A 16,909-nucleotide genomic window follows, 5' to 3' on the forward strand; every position below is an offset into this window, starting at 1 on the left:
ACTTTATTGACTTTATTTTATTATTCCTTGATGTTTTATGAAATCAATAGCTTTCATTTGGCCAATTATGATTTTAAATGTTATTTGCATCAGTGTGATTTTCTAATCTCTTTTGTCATTGTTGCTGTTTTGTTGTTGTTGAGTTTCAGTCACGTCAGGCTTTTTGTGATTCCATTTGAGTTTCAGTCATGTCAGGCTTTTTGTAACTACATTTGAGCTTTTCTTGGGAAAGACATTAGAATGGTTTGCAATTTCCTTCTCCAGCTCATTTTTATAGGTCAGAGAAACTGAGGTAAACAGAGTTAAGTGACTTGTTCAGGGTCACAGAGATAGTGTAAGAGACCAGATTTAAACTGAAAAAATTGAGTCTTCCTGACTTCAGCTCTGGTACACTATCCACTGTGCCACCTAGCTGTCCTTTGAACCTCTTTTACCAAGTTATTCTCTTTTCATAGTTTTTAACTCTTGCATTGCTCTCTTTTCTTTTTGAATTTTGCTTTCATATTATTTTTAAATCTTTCTCTCTCTCTCAATGTTTTCTTTAACTCTTGTATGAAATCTTATTGAACTTTTGTCCAATCTGTATTTTTCTTTGAAGTTTTGAAGATATTTTCAAGTTGTTGTATTCTGTATTTGTATATTGAGTTTCCCTATCATCATAGTAGCTCTTTATGTTTAGTTTTTTGTTTTTTGTTTTATTTTTCTGTTGTTTGTTCATTCTTCCAGCCTCTTCTTGACTTTGAACTCTATGTTGGCTTGTGTCCTTTTTTGGGGAGAAGATGGTATTAGAGGGTGGCTGGCCTGAGCTTCTGTCCTTTTATGTGATTCTACTGTTTTCACAAGTCACATTGGGAGCTTGCAAACTTTCATTGCCCCATAAGTGGTTTTATCTAAGAGGTCTGTTCCCTGTCCTTCTGGCCTACAAGTTCCTGTCTCATGTTTGGGTCTGTTGGCTTTGTATTGTTGAATTTCAGTAGATTACTATTGAACTTAGTCACTGTTGGCTCTTGTGAGATTTTGAAGGTTCAGAGCAACTGAACATCCTTTTTCTGTTCCTTGTAATTCTTTCTCCTTTTTTTCTAAAACTCCAAATTTGGCTATTCTACTGCAGGATTATGTATAAGGCTGAAGATTAGACCTGAATTCCTTATGCTTTACTGCTGAGTTCAAAGCCTCATTGATATTTCCAGTGTTTGTTTTGCTCTCAGGGCTTAGCTAGGGCCCATCCTCCACTTCATCTTGGATCTGTGATTCAGAATTGGGCAATGGATGACAGAATTGCCAGATTACATTCATTCATGCACCCAGCACTTGCTCAGTGAACTCCACGGATCTTTCTGCCCAGTGCTTTTTGCCCCAGTGCTTTGTCTAAGCCCTCTTTCTGTCTTATTGTTGGAATGTTCTCTGCATATTCCACATATTTCTGACTAACCCTTGTCCCAGTGTCAGCAGACCTACCTCCCTAAGCTCCCCTGGGCTTGAAAATGACTCACTGTGACATTTTCTTAGCTTTCTCAATCAGAATTCAGACTGTCCCATTTTCTAAATTATTGTGGAGATGTACTAGACAAACTAGGCAAAAATACTTCCTCTCACTCCTCAGTCTTGATTCCTCTGATTAACCAGATGCTGATCTTTATACTGCACAACAACAGAAAAATCATTAGAACTCTGAGCACTTGAAATAGATGTCAAGAATACTACTAAAGTCAGGGGGAAGGGGAGGCACCACTGAGTACAGTGGATAGAATACTGACCTGGAGTCAGGAGGACCTGAAATCAAATCCAGAGTTGTGTGACCTTGGACAAGTCACCTAACCCCATTGTCCTGCAAAAAAACAATATAATTGGGGCAGCTAGGTGGCGCAGTGGATAAAGCACCGGCCTTGGAATCAGGATTACCTGGGTTCAAATCCATTCTCCTACACTTAATAATTACCTAGCTGTGTGGCCTTGGGCAAGCCACTTAACCCCATTTGCCTTGCAAAAATCTAAAAGCAAAAAACAAAAAACAATGTAATTAAAAAGAGGGGACATGGAATGCAGAAAGAGAACTCTGGATAAATCAAAGATAATTAAAATATGCATGTACAAATTAGAGAATATGAGAAAAAAGGAACCTTTAGAAACTTTCTTAAACTGCAATCCACAATCTGTTCAGCAACATAAAATCTTAGAAAATTGCTTAGGACATTAAGAAGTTAAGTGACTTGTCCAAAGTCACACAACCAGTACAAATTTGAAATTTTGTTGACTTTCAGGCCAATTCCTTTTCCTCTATGCCACATGGTTATTCCAGAGAATATGTTAGCAGGTCCTTCATTCTTGAAGAAGACTATGACATCAGGGAAGTGATGCCATGATACGCACATGAATTGGATTTGAGTTAAGAAGTGCAATGCTAAGTCACGAGCCTTACTTTCTCTTCCAAAGTCATCTGAGTCTAGTGTCCAGATATGAATCAGGACAATTGGAGATGACCCTGTGAATGAGAGGCAATTAATAGCTAGTAAGTGTCTGAGGCCAAATTTGAGCTCAGCTTCTCCTGACTTCAAGAATGGTGCTTTATATTCATCTATTAAAAGGAGATATATTGGGGCAGCTAGGTGGCGCAGTGGATAGAGCATCAACCCTCTAGTCAGGAGGACCTTAATTTAAACCTGACCTCAGATACTTAATAATTGCCTAGCTATGTGACCTTGGGCAAATCACTTAACTCATTGCCTAAAATAATTTTTAAGAGATATATTTAATCAATACAACAACTTTCTGGTTCCAGACACAGAGGAGGAATAAGAGGAGAAAGCAATAGAAATTTTTTTTCTATTTTTTTATCTCTTCTATAGGATTTACCATTTTGGTTTTCCATTCAGGTCTAAGCAAGAAGTTTTCCAGGGAATGTGCAAGGAATAAGAAAAGGGATGGGTACTTCCTACATAATAGCAGTTCATATATTCTTAGAATTTTAAGGGTTTTTTTTACTGTCCTCAATGTAACACTTTAAGGTAAGTAACACTCATTTTAAATGTAGAGAAACTAAGACTACATCCTGACTTCCATGTGATCACATAGCTATTATGTATCAAAGCAGGAATTTGAATCCAAGTCAGACTCTTTTTCCATGATGCTGAGCTGTTTCCTGCCTATTTCTTGCCCAACTTTCTGAGAAATGCAGAATACAGATCATTAATCATGGAATTTTAGAAGTAGAGCATCTTTAAAAATTATTCTTGCCCCAAGGAGCCTTTAGTCTCAAAGAAGAGCTATGACAAATTCACAAATGAAACAAAGGTAAGTAATTAAATTAGGTAATATGATAAAATTAAGACAAAGAACAAGGGGTTTGATAGGGTTTGATAGGGGTTTGATAGGGATGTGATAGGCATTTGAATGGAGAAAGTAATGTAGAGTGAGAAGACTCCACAGAAGAGGTAAGTTTTGAACTGAACCTTTAAAAAATAGTTTAAACTATTAGATAGGAGGGGAAAGGAGATGAGGAAATTTATTTTTTATTCACTTCATTATGATCATATTTCAGAACTTCAATAGTTCATTAACTTTATACTATGTAGTGATTTAAAAAATAGCCAAATATTTTACTATGACCCCATCTCAGTGGATACCAAGGGCTTGGTCTGTTTTTGTTTTTCCTGCAAAGATCCCCGAGTAACATGAAGTAAAGCAGCTGACTGAAAATGTTGAGTTGTACTTTAAAAAATGTGCTAGACAGGCAAATCTGGCCAAAGTCCTAAATTCCATGGAATCCACTTATTACTTACAGCTGTGTTGGTTTGCCTTTATAATGCATTCTCAGCATTCTCATTTATGTGAAATATCCTAAAGTGCATAAACATAGATATAATTGACTTACTTTTGTATACTAGATATGTATGTATTAGTATATAAACACCTCCCCCCAAAAATGGAAATTTGTGCTTGAAGGAATGTTGTTCCTTAAATAATAAAATCTTTTATATTGCCCCTCCCCATGAAGTCTCTCACTGCTGTTTTGATGGTTTTGTGTCCTTTGTTTCATCAGCTCTCACATTATGTGAAGGACTCTGGTATACTACAGGAAATTGTTACTACCCCTATACAGAAAAGCTTGGAGATTTGTTGTATGGCATCATCTAGTATAAATTTTCATCAACTTCCCTTCAGTGTTTGCAAAACTTAAAGAAGCAAAGTTTTATTTAAAGGTCAATGAAAGCAAATTAAACCTGAATAGTGCCCATGAAAAATAACATCATCTGTCAATGAGAATATATAGTCTCAGCAAACTTACATTCAAATACTAGAGAGGAATCTACAGCCAGCAATAGTCTCCTGAATTTCCTCCTCAATGGTTTCTTCTGTGGTTTGGGGCAACTCCCAGTAGGTGGCATCAATACTATTTCCCCATCATAACTTCTTCTGTATTTCTGATTCCGCCACTTAATTTTGATTCCTCTGAGTATTTGTGTAGCTCAGTAGGTGTAGTCAGAGAGATCACTTCCCTGCTGTGTGGTCTGTCCCAATGCAGAGAAGAATGCTCCAGAATTACCCAATTTTGCCAAGGAACACAGTTCTCCCAGTTGTTGTTATTGTTTGTCTTTTATTCTTGAAGAGGACCATGACATCAGGAAGATGATGCCATGACTTGCAAGTGAATTGGATTTAAGTGAGGAGAGCTGTGCAAAGTCACCCAACCTCACTTTGTCCTCTGGAGCTATGTGGATCCAGTAGTCCAGGTATAGATCAGGACAACTGGAAATGGTCCCAAATGCAGTGACCTTTATAAGCTAAGATTTTTCCCTTCATCTCAGTTTGACTGAAGCAGCACTCATTCAGTAATTAATGCTAGGAATGAGGAAAAGAATGGTCTGGTTATTTCCAGAAAAACAGATCATCATTTGAGCTAAAGTTTACAAAATTCTCTGTGCTCCAAGTAATTCATCCCTGAGATAAGAAACCAACATTCTCATGTCCAAAGAAGACCTGTGCACAAGCTTCAGGTTCAGATATAATGGCTTCAAAAGTCTGATATACTTATTCCCCTGACTGGTTTAGAAACAAAGCAAACACTTCAGTTTCTTCCTAGTGATTTTTTATTTCATTTTCTCTGGGAATAATTAACTCTTGTTAATCAAAGACTAAAAAATTGCTACCCTGGGGTAAAGAGAATGGATTAAGATGCTAAGGGTAATTTGAAATTCAGGAGGAGTTAGAGGGAAAGTGGAGGTAGAGACTATGAAAAAAAAATCCCCTCTCAGTTACCACAGCTTAAAAATGGTAAAGTTTAAAATAGCTTTGAAGTCATTAAGTAAACCTTCCCAGTCTACCAGACTTTCCTTGCCTAAGTCAATTCATTTCAATGACTCAAGTTTTCTTGGTTAATGAACCATTCTGCTTTCTGCCATGCTTCTATTTTTTTGTATGTTCCAAGTATAAGGTACAGCCTGGGAAAATCTTCTGAAATTCAGAAGTTCAAAACATCTAGGAAGTTGAAAGATGCATCTGCCAAATTGTGATGATAGGCCAATTGAAAAGCTAGAAGGGGAAGGATATTTCTTATCCAGCAATCTGGAAGTAGCCAATTTAGTCTAGGGAGAAAAAGATAGCTGTAAGTTCTTGGTGGAAGTCATTAACAGTATTCTACCAAAATGAACAAAAATAGTTTAAATATTATTCTTTGACCAAAGGGACAAAAATGCTTTAAAAAAATATTATTTTTCTTCCAAGTCTTGTTGCACTTTATACATTTTATCTTAGCAGGTTTTCCCAAAGTGAATTTAAGCCATCTGAGATGAGGTTGCCTATGCACCATCCCATCTACTGTCTAAAACTAGTCCCTGTGGAGGCCATGTGACCTGAGTCCAGAAGATAAATCTAGATTGTTCATTTTACCCTAGTCTTTAATTCCCCAAGACAGTGATTCCACCTTAGGCTATACTCCCAGATGGAAATGACTTTCTTTTTTGATTTCTGTGCCCTTGGGTGGACTTCTCCAAGTTCATTGGCAAAGCTGATCTAACAAGCACACTCAGAGCCAATAAACACTTAATACCTTTTCTTGACCTGACTTTTGGCTGTAAACATCTCCTTGTACTAGATTTCTGAGTAATGGCTCTTGTCCAAGGGAGTTGTTTCTTGATTTCTGATATATCACTAGAAAAATGCATAACATACAGTTATAAGAATAACAGAACATTTCCCAATAAAACCACCATCACAAATGATAAACTAGAGTGCTAAGTCAGGCAATTTTAATTATAATTTCTAGTAATTCATCAAAGACTGGGTTGGCACTTCATGAAATTGGATGAGACTGAGACTGAGGAGGATAGTAATTCTGCATTGAACTTCTTGTCCTAACAGAGCTTTTACAGTCACACTATGTCTAGTACTTAGAATTAGATAAATATGACTTGGCTGCTACAAGTGTTTGGGGAAAACTTGGCAGAGCACACTTTGGCTCTTTGGATCTTCCTGTCAGTTTGAATCAGATTTTCAATTCACATGATTAACGACACTCCCACAAAACTGGTTCCATTGCTTCACCAATTCTGATAATTTACTGTTGTCTGAGACAGGTTTATTATAGTTTAAGTGCTATTTCTTAAAAGCAGAGTTAACATTTTATAAAGAAGCAAATTAAGTAGAGGCAGGAATTCTGCTAATATTTGATAAATAGTATGTTACTGATAATAATGAGAGAACAATAATGTAGTATATTACCTTGGATTCAGGAAGAGCTAAATTGCAATACTGCCTTTGACATAATCTTAATATATTACTATGAACAAGTCACTTAATCTCTCAGTCCTACTAACACTCTAAGACTCCAAGTTACCTGACTCAGTTGAAGAAGTTTTTATTACCAAAAGATTCTCTACACTGAAGAAATCACAGGTTTGTACTGCACACAAATCTGCCAGTTAACCCCTGATTAGTAAAGCACAATTGCAGAATTGTGGAACTATGAATTTATTGACACTTTTTTATAATGGATAATTTTTCATTTAAATTTTTGTTTATTCACATCAAATAAGAATTAATAATACCATCTACCATTTATATAGTAGTTCAAGACTGACAAAGCAATTTACAAATATCTCATTTTATCCTCACAATGTGCTCTTATTGTCTCTATTTTTCTGATGTGAAGTCAATTAAGTTATTTGCCCAAGGTCATCCAACTAGTAAGTGTCTAAGGCTGTTTCTCCTAAATGTGTCTAGTACTCTATCCATGCCACCTCTAGCTTGAAGATCCAATTCCCATTATGTATGTGTTAGCAAAGACCTGGTTATTCATTTCAGATTTGGAGGTGCACCACTGGTTTATGTCTGAGAACCTCATTATTTGACCTATTTTAGTTATCTCCTAAAGATACTACATTTCCTTCTTGTAAGTCACAGAGGCTCAACCAGACAGCAACATAGATAGGATTTTTTCAGGGTGCGTAAAGAATAGAGAAGTAAAAGGTTATATTTATAGATAGCTTTCTACACAGTTCTGGTCACAATTCTTACAAAAAATTCACAAAAACCAATAAGAGAAATTCCTATATCCTAATGTAGAAACAAGAGCCAATTCAATGTCATCTACCTTCCAGTATTTTCAAGGGATCAATATTACTTTTATTCTGGTATAAACTGCCTTTATCTCATTCTTTCCTCTTCTGTTTGCAGCTACCACTACTACTGCTATCACTTATTTTGAAGCTCTGGTTTGCCTCAGATATTTTTCTACCAATCATACTATAAAAAAATAGTATTCTCTGTTCACTACAAATTATTTTCCTTCTTCATCACTGCCATCTACCTATATGAATTTTTCTCTTCTCTAGCAGTCCCTGCGAGGTCCTTTTGGGGGACATGCACCCTGAACTCATAGCATTATTGGAGAATGAATTATTTCTGGAAGACTGGCTCAGTATACTCAGAAAGAGAGGGGTTGTTCAAAACTCCTATTACTATGAAGGGAATCAATCTTTTTCTTCTACATTTATTTATCTTAAGCTAGAGTTGCTATTGCTTACAGAGAAGGAAGAAAATACAAACCATTCTCTGACCATATCCCTATGCTTTCCATATTCCTATTATTCCAATTTCAGACTGCCCAAATGAAAACTCCCTTGCCTTCCTTAACCTTATCTAACTCTATTATTCATTTTGCATTCTTATCACCTTTGTCTTTCCCTTTCTATGGAACCTCTACTAGTTGAAAAGAAGTTAAACTTTTTTTTGTTCACATTCCTCCCATGTATCAGGAGAGAGAGAGAGGGAGAACCATGCACTCAGAGAAACCCCCCAAAGATATTGCACCTCTGTATACCCTTTCTTGAACTGGCTGTACTTTTTTGGCACTCATTGTCACTTAGCAATGTTTTGGGTTTCAGTCAATTTATGTATATCAATTTTAGTAGAATGAATATCTCTACCAGAGTCCCTCATCATGTAAAAACAACTAATTCTTTTCTTTACAAAGTCCTGTCATCAACTGTTGAGTGTCATCAACACAATTGACACAGGTGGCCAAGTCTTGTGTCTTTGACACAAACTTCCTTGTTGTTGACTAGTCACCTGAGTACAAAAAGGTTTAAGAACTCAACTACTTCTTAACATTTAACTGGGGATTACCATGAATGGCTTAGAGACAGGAAAATTGTGCTAAGTCAAATCAAAGAGATGTCCTTGCTATATATCTTCGTTTAGGATCTCTCCCTTACTATAGTTAACTAAACTACCAGCGAACTAGCCTAGTCAACCCTAGCCTATAATATCCATCCATATTTAATCTCTGTCTCTCCCAGGCATTTTCCATCCTTCTAAGGGAATTTAGCAATCCTTTCCTCATACTTGAAACTTCCAAATGCATGTCTGTTTCCCTATCATCATTCTGCCTTAGACACAAGCAGGGATTATCTTCTTCCATGAGTTTTTGTACTCTTTTACCATCGACCAATTCTGCTTTTGAGATGTGATTTTCTTCACTATTTTTGTGCCTGTTTAATCAAGCTGTTGTCTTCTCATAGTTTTCTTGTTTCAATCTTCTTTCTCCACTTTTTCCTCTATCAGTCTTATTTGATTTTGAGTGGAAGGGGGAATGAGAGAGCCTTCATTTTCATCAGAAATGGCTCAGAAAGGAAATATAGAAATATATCTTACCCTAGAGGAAAAATGAGAGAAAAGGAATGGGATAAGGGGGATGGGGATGGGGGGGTAAGGGAAAGAGTAGGTGATAGAAGACAAGGAACAGGTTGAAAGGAGAGAGAACAGAATAAATGGGAGTGGAGGGGAATAGAATGAAGGGTAATATAGTTAACAATAGCCAACTATGGAAAAAGAAATTGAAGCAACTTCTTTGATGAACTAATGATAAATAATCTAATCCCTCCCAGAGACAGAGTTGATGATTTGTGAACACAGACTGAAGTACACTTTTTTCCTCACTTCATTTCTCTTGAGGTTTCTCTATTGGGGGTGGGGAGGAGAGTTATATTTACTTTCACAACAAGATTATTGTAATAATGTGAAAATAAATGAATAAATAAATCAAAAAAGGAAAAAAATGCTAAGAAGCAAAATGGAAACAAAAAAATTATATTTCAGCTCTTCTAGGAATTCTTATTGGGCTTGTGTCCAATTCATTTTTTTTCTTTAAGATTTTGCTTGTTGGCTTGACATTTGTTCTGAGTTTGTGTCTTGATCTTCCTTCTCACCATAAAAGTTATTTATGCTCATTATTTTTGATGTTATTGTTTTCAATATTTTTGATATTATTTTCCCAGTCCATTTTTTTGATTTTGAAATTTATGTTAAAACTGAACACTTTTCATCTGCAGAGGGGGTGGGGTAGTTGTGGTAGGGACTGTCTCAAGGTTCAATGTTTGTCACACTGCTGTTTTCAGTTTTAGTTCTGGGAGTTTGATTAGTTTTGGTTAGTTTGAATACTTTTAATGTGATGTGACCTGAGAAGAGTTGTGACCACCACTCTCCTGATTTGTGCTCTGGTCCTTATATAAGAAGGGCCCCTGATTCCTTGCAGTCACAGGTGCTATTGCTCCTCAAGACCAAAAGCACTTGTGACCAAAAGTACTTCTCTCTACCTTGGAACTGAGATTTTGAATGTCAAAGGACTTGCTATACAGTGCCTTGTTCTGTATATGGTACTAGTATGGGGGTCCCTTATGATCTCTTTCTGACCAATTGCCAAATCTTCTTACCATCTCTGGATTAAGAGCTCCCAAAACTTCTGTTGCTGGCTATTGCCACCAAGTCTCACAATCACAGCTCCCACCCTAGCATTTCAGACTTCTCCTTCCAACCTCCTAAATGATCTGGTGTAGAAAAATGTCTGTTTCCAAACTTTTGTTGTCTCTGCCACTCCAGAATTCTATTTGAGGTATTATTTTAAAGTTGTTTGGAGGGGAACATTAGGAGAACTCATTGTAGTACTGCCTCTGTTCTATCATCTTGGTCCTACTCCTGGAGATGTCCAGGTAAGTTATTCTCAATTTTAATATTAGCTCCTTTGCTTTTTGGAATATCATATTCTCAACCTTCTACTTCTTTAAGTAGAAGGACTGTGTGATTGTGTGGTTGAAATTTTTTCTTTTTGACTCCTTGCAATATTTTGTCTTAGATCTAGGGACTCTACTTTTGCCTGTGATATTCCTGTGTGTTTTAATTTTGGAGTATCTTTTAGGACATGGCTGGTGGATTCTTTCATTTCTACTGTTCCTTCTAAGAGATATGGACAGTTTTCTTTTACAGATTCTTAAAATATGATGTCTAGGCTTTTTTTTTTGGATTGAGGTTTTCAAGTAGTTTATTAGTTATTTTCATCAATAAGGCTTTATGCCTCAATTCTCTATTCATAATTTTCTTCTATTATTTTCATTTCTTTTCCAAATTTTTTTCCTTTATCATTCTTATTTAATTCTTAAAATGATTTTTCCTACTCTTTGTGATCTCTTTCTTTAGCTCTTCTAAAAATTTTTATAGGACTTTTTGTCCAATATGCATTTTAATTTCAGGTTTTGTTTATAACTGTTTTCTTGTCATTGTCTTCTGAGTTTTTGTCTTGAGTTTCTCTGCCACCAGAGTAGCTTTTTATGATCACATTCCTTTTTTTTAGTTATCTCATTTTTCCAGCCTGTTTATTGACTTTGGACATTATGTTAAGAGCTGAACTCTGCTCTACTCTGAGGGATATGGCTAGCCTGAACTTCCATGGCTAGATCTAAAGGCCTATAAATTTTTGATGCTTCCACAGTGGTGTGATCCAGGAGGTGTTTTGGTCACTCTCCTTCTTGTTTGTACTCTTGCCCTTCTCCAGATAGGACCTCTGCTCCCTGGTGATCACAGACCATAACTCCTCCTTTTGCCCTGGAACTGCAACATAAAACTAGGTAATGAGTGAAGGAACTGCCAAGTCTATTGCTAGCACAGGATTCTTCTTTAGTGGTTCTTGTCCTTCATTTTCAAAGAAGACCAAATTAACATCACTATTTTAGAAACAGATTACAGTGTGCTACAATTCTGCCTGCATAGCACCTTCTCCAAGGGGAGCTGGGCAGTCTTGTGCCAGTATCTCCCATGATGCACAATCAGTTCTCAAGTTCTTAAGAGGGAAAAAAACCTAAAAAGTTCTTAAAAGAGACCTTTAGCATGTCCTTATATCACTTTTTTGGATACTCCCTTTGAGCTCTTGCCCTCTGTAAGTTCTCCATATTTTTGGCAAGTGCACATTTGGAATTCAAATAACATGACCAGCCCATTGAAGCTGCACTATCTATGGTAATGTTTGAATGCTTGGCAGTTCAGCTTGAGAAAAGACCTCAGTATCTAGCATCTTCTCCTACCAGGTGATCTTCAGAATCTTCCTAAGACAATTTAAATGTAAGTGATTCAGATTCCTGGCATGGTGCTGGTAGACTGTCCAAGTTTCACAGGCATATAGCAATGGGGTCATCACAATGGTTCTGTAGACCTTCAGTTTGGTAGTCGGTCTAATACCTCTTCTCTCCCACACTTTCTTTTGGAGCCTCCCAAACAATGAACTAGCCCTGGCAAAGCATGTGTCAACTTCATTATCAATGTATACCTCCCTGGAAAGTGTACAGTCATTCACAACATGTAAAACTTCTCCACTTACCGTAACCAATGGTTTCATGTATGGATGATGTGGAGCTGTCTAATGAAGCATCGTGCTTTTTTGGTGTTGTTAGGCAAAAATTAGCACAGGCAGCAGAGAAGCAATTCATACTCTGTTGCATCTCAACTTCAGAGGCTGCATTTAGTGCACAATCATCTACAGACAGAAAATCATGCACCAACAATCCTTCCATTTTAGTCTTGGCTTGTAGCCTTTTTAAGTTGAAGAATTTATTGGCAATGTAGTAATTGACTTTTATGTTATGTCCATCTCCAGATTGATAGTATGGTTGAAAACAGCATTCTAAAAAGCACAGGAACAAGAACACAGCCTTGTTTCACTCCATGGATTCCTGGGAAATTGCAATGTCCTCCTCCAGTATCCAGAACCCAGGCAAACATGCCTTCCTGATATTGACATACAATAATGATGAACTTCTCTGGGCAACCAAATTTTGACATAATTTTCCATAATCCCTCATAGCTAGCAGTATCAGAGGCCTTGGTCAGATCTACAAATGTTATATATAGACCACTGTTCTGCTCTTGGCATTTTTCCTGGAGTTGTTGGGCAAATACCAAATTGACTTTCTGAAACTACCCTGGCTCTCAGTGTTACAAGTGAAGAATCAGCTTCTTCAGGAGGACTCTGGTAGTGACTAAGAAAGAAGCACCCCTGTGATCATCAAAAGACAATCTGTTCCATTGTATAGATATGGACAATGAGGCATACTTGAACTCTTGGGGGATAACCTCCTCATGCCATATAACCCTGAAAATTTCAGTCATCTTTTGGTCCATAAGCAATGGATCCCCCCGCATCTTGTAAATCTCAGCTGGAATAGAATGAGCACCAGGTGCTTTGCCACATGAAAAGAACATAATGGGGGCAACTAGGCAGTGTAATGGATAGAGCATCAGTCCTGGAGTCAGGAGGACCTGAGTTCAAAGACCTTAGACTCTTAATATTTATTTAGCTTTGTGACCTTGGGCAAGTCACTTAACCCCATTGCCTTACCAAAAAAAATTAAAATAAAATAAAACCCAAAACAACAAAAAAAGAAAAGAACATAATGGCATTCAGATAGGGATGGATTGACCCCAACTTGAGGTAAACAGTCAATGACTTCTGCATTGATTGATGATGGTCTATTAAGAACATTTTGGAAGTATTTAATCTATATTTCTAGAATCATGCCCCTAACACTAATTAAGGTGGCTCTATCAGCACTGAGTAGTTGAGATGCACCATAGGTCTTTGGCCCATAAATAGTTTTCAGCAAGTCATAAAAACAATTTGAATTGTTAATATTCACATAAAGCTGAATTCCATCTGCCTTCTTACTGAATCAAGAATCCTGCATCTCTCTAAGCTTTACTTATGATGGAATTAAATGCTGCCCTCTTAGAAATGGATGAGGGATGGCTAGGTGGGACAGTGGATAGTGCACCAGCCCTGGAATCAGGAGGACTTGAATTCAAATCTGGCCTCAGACACTTAATAATTACCCAGCTGTGTGGCCTTGGGCAAGTCATTTAACCCCATTGCCTTGCAAAAAACAAGCAAACAAAAAGAAATAGATAAACTATCCTGCTGGTAAATCTTGAGTTCTCTTTTTTCATTTAGCAGCTTCTGTATTTCCTCATCATTTTCATCAAACCAGTCTTGGTGTTTGTGAGGGCTCTTCTGTAATATCTTTCTGACCAATTGTTTAGTCCCCTTACAATCTTTAGGCACTAAAGCCACTTGGTGCCTCCACTGTTGCTACTGGTGCTGTAGCTGTGGGTGCTGCAACTGCCTCCACAAGTACTTCTATCCAAATCCCATTCTCAAACAGATCCTCAAGCAATCCTTTCCTTTAGTTTTCCTATGCTATCCTAGCCTGGAAAAAATGTGATTCTGCAGTTTATTTTTTTTCTTCTTAAGATTTTTTTTTTAATTTGCACATTACTAAAATATTCTTATTTAAGAGTAAACCCCCCTCCCCCACAAAAATATAGACCCTCATGAGAAATAAAGTAAAAGAAAGAGGGAAAAAGTGTGTTTCAGTCTGTGTTCTGATACTAACAGCTCTGTCTCGGATGGATCACATTCTTTATCATAAGTCCATCATAGAAGTTACTTCTATATTTCTCCACAGTTGCTGTTGCTGATTGAAATTCCCACTACCATCTATTATATTTTCTTTCTCCTTTCACTCTATCCCTCTTTGAAATTGTTCTGTGTGTCAGTTGAGTGGCACCAAGAGGCCCTAAGCCCATATCCCACCCCAGAGACGCAGCAACCACCTGGCTCCATGTTCACAGACAGGCCACCCAATCCCAGCACCTTGAAAAAAAAAGTAAAAAAAAATGTGTTATATCTGACTATCCTCTCCTATGCTCTACCCTTTCCTCTATAACCCACATCCCCTCCCCTCCCCCTGTCCCCCTTCTCTCCTTTTTCCTCTAAATGTCTATACCCTATTGAGTGTATATGCTGTTTCTTCTCTGAGTCATTTCTGATGAGAATGAAGGTTCCCCTCATTACCCCTCACCTTCCCCCCCTTCCATATCATTGCAAAAGCTATATGAAATATCTTTTATTTAAAACATCTCTACCTATTCCACCTCTCCTTTCTCTTACTCCCAGTACATTTCCCCTTTTAGCTATTGGCTTCATTTTTATAATATATTATATCGGGGCAGCTAGGTGGCACAGTGGATAGAGCACCAGCCCTGGAGTCAGGAGTATAATATATCATATCTTCAAATTCAGCTCTCTCCTGTGCTTCATCTATAAAAGCTCCTTCTACCTGCTCTATTAAATGAGAAGGTTCATTTGAGTATTATCAGTATCATCTTTCCATGCAGAAATATACTCAGTTCATCATCATTAAGTCCCTCATTATTTACCCTCTCCTCCACTCTCTCTGTGCTTCACCTGAGTCCTGTACTTGAAGGTCAAACTTTCTGTTCAGTTCTGGTCATTTAAACAGGAACATTTGAAATTCCCCTGATTCATAGCAATCCTTATCTCAGAAAAAAGCAGCTGCAAAAAGAGATAGTGTTAAAAGATATAAGGAAGGAAACTATATCCTCCTAAAAGGTACCATAGACAATAAAGTTATTTCAGTACTGAATATATGTGCACCCAATGGGATAGCATACAAACTGTTAAAGGAGAAGCTGAAGGAACTACAGGAACACATAGACAGCAAAACTCTACTAGTGGGAGACCTCAACCTCCTGCTCTCAGATCCAGATAAATCAAATCATAAAAATAAACAAGAAAGAAGATAAGGAGGTAAATAGATTGTTAGAAAAACTAGATATGGCAGACTTATGGAGGAAACTGAATGGGGATAGAAAGGAATATACCTTTTTCTCTGCAGTACATGGCACTTATACAAAAATTGACCATGTACTAGGATACAAAAAACCTAATGATCAACTGCAGAAAGGCAGAAATAGTGAATACATCTTTCTTAGATCACAATACAATAAAAGTCATATGCAATCTTGGGCCAGGGAGATGTAGACCCAGAACCAATTGAAAACTGAATAACCTCATTTTAAAGAATGAGTGGATCAAAAAAACAAATTATGGAAAGAATTAATCATTTTACCCTAGATAATGACAATAATGAAACAACATACCAAAACCTATGGAATTCACTCAAAGCAGCTGTCAGGGAATATATTATATTTTTTAATGCTTAGATGAATAAATTAGAGAAAGAGGAAATCAAAGAACTAAATATACAACTAAAAAAATTAGAGAAAGAACAAATTAAAAATCCCCAATTAAATACCAAATTAGACATTCTAAAAATTAAAGGAGAAATTAGTAAAATCGAAAGCAAAAAACTATTGAATTAATAAATAAAACCAAAAGTTGGTTTTATGAAAAACCAATGAAATTGATAAACCTCTGGTCAATTTGATTTTAAAAAAGGAAGAAGAAAACCCAATTGCTACTATCATAAATGAAAAAGGTGAACCTACCACCAATGACAAGGAAATTAAAGTAATAATTTGAAATTATTTTGCTCAACTCTATGCCAATAAATGTGACAATCTAAGTGAAACAGATGAATATTTACAAAAATATATGTTGCCCAGGTTAATGAAGAGGAGATTAAATACCTAAACAACCCTAACTCAGAAAAAGAAATTCAACAAGCCATCATTGAACTCCCTAAGAAAAAATCTCCAGGGCCTGATGGATTCACAAGTGAATTCTACCAAACATTTAAGGAACAATTGGTTCTAATTCTATATAAACTCTTTGGAAAAATAGAGGAAGGGAACTCTTCCTAACTCTTTCTATGAAACCAATATAGTTCTGATACCTAAACCAGGAAGAGTTAAAACAGAGAAAGAAAATTATAGTCCTATCTCCATGATGAATATAGATACAAAAATCTTAAATAAAATCTTAACAAAATGATTACGACAAGTTATCATTGGTATAATACATTATGATCAAGTAGGATTTATTCCAGGAAGGCAGGGTTGACCCAATATTAGGAAAACTATTAGTATACTCATTTATATCAACAACAGACCTATCAGAAATTATATGCTCATATCAATAGATGTTGAAAAAGCTATTGACAAAATACAGCACCCATTCCTATTAAAAACACTAAAGAGTGTAGGAATAAATGAACTATTCCTTAGAATAATTAGCAGTATCCACCTGAAACCATCAACAAGTATTATATTCAATGAGGAGAGGCTATAGGCATTCCCAGTAAGATCAGGGGTGAAAAAAGGATGGCCA

Source organism: Macrotis lagotis, chromosome 1, assembly GCF_037893015.1.
Source record: "Macrotis lagotis isolate mMagLag1 chromosome 1, bilby.v1.9.chrom.fasta, whole genome shotgun sequence".
NCBI classification, from domain to species: Eukaryota; Metazoa; Chordata; class Mammalia; order Peramelemorphia; family Peramelidae; genus Macrotis; species Macrotis lagotis.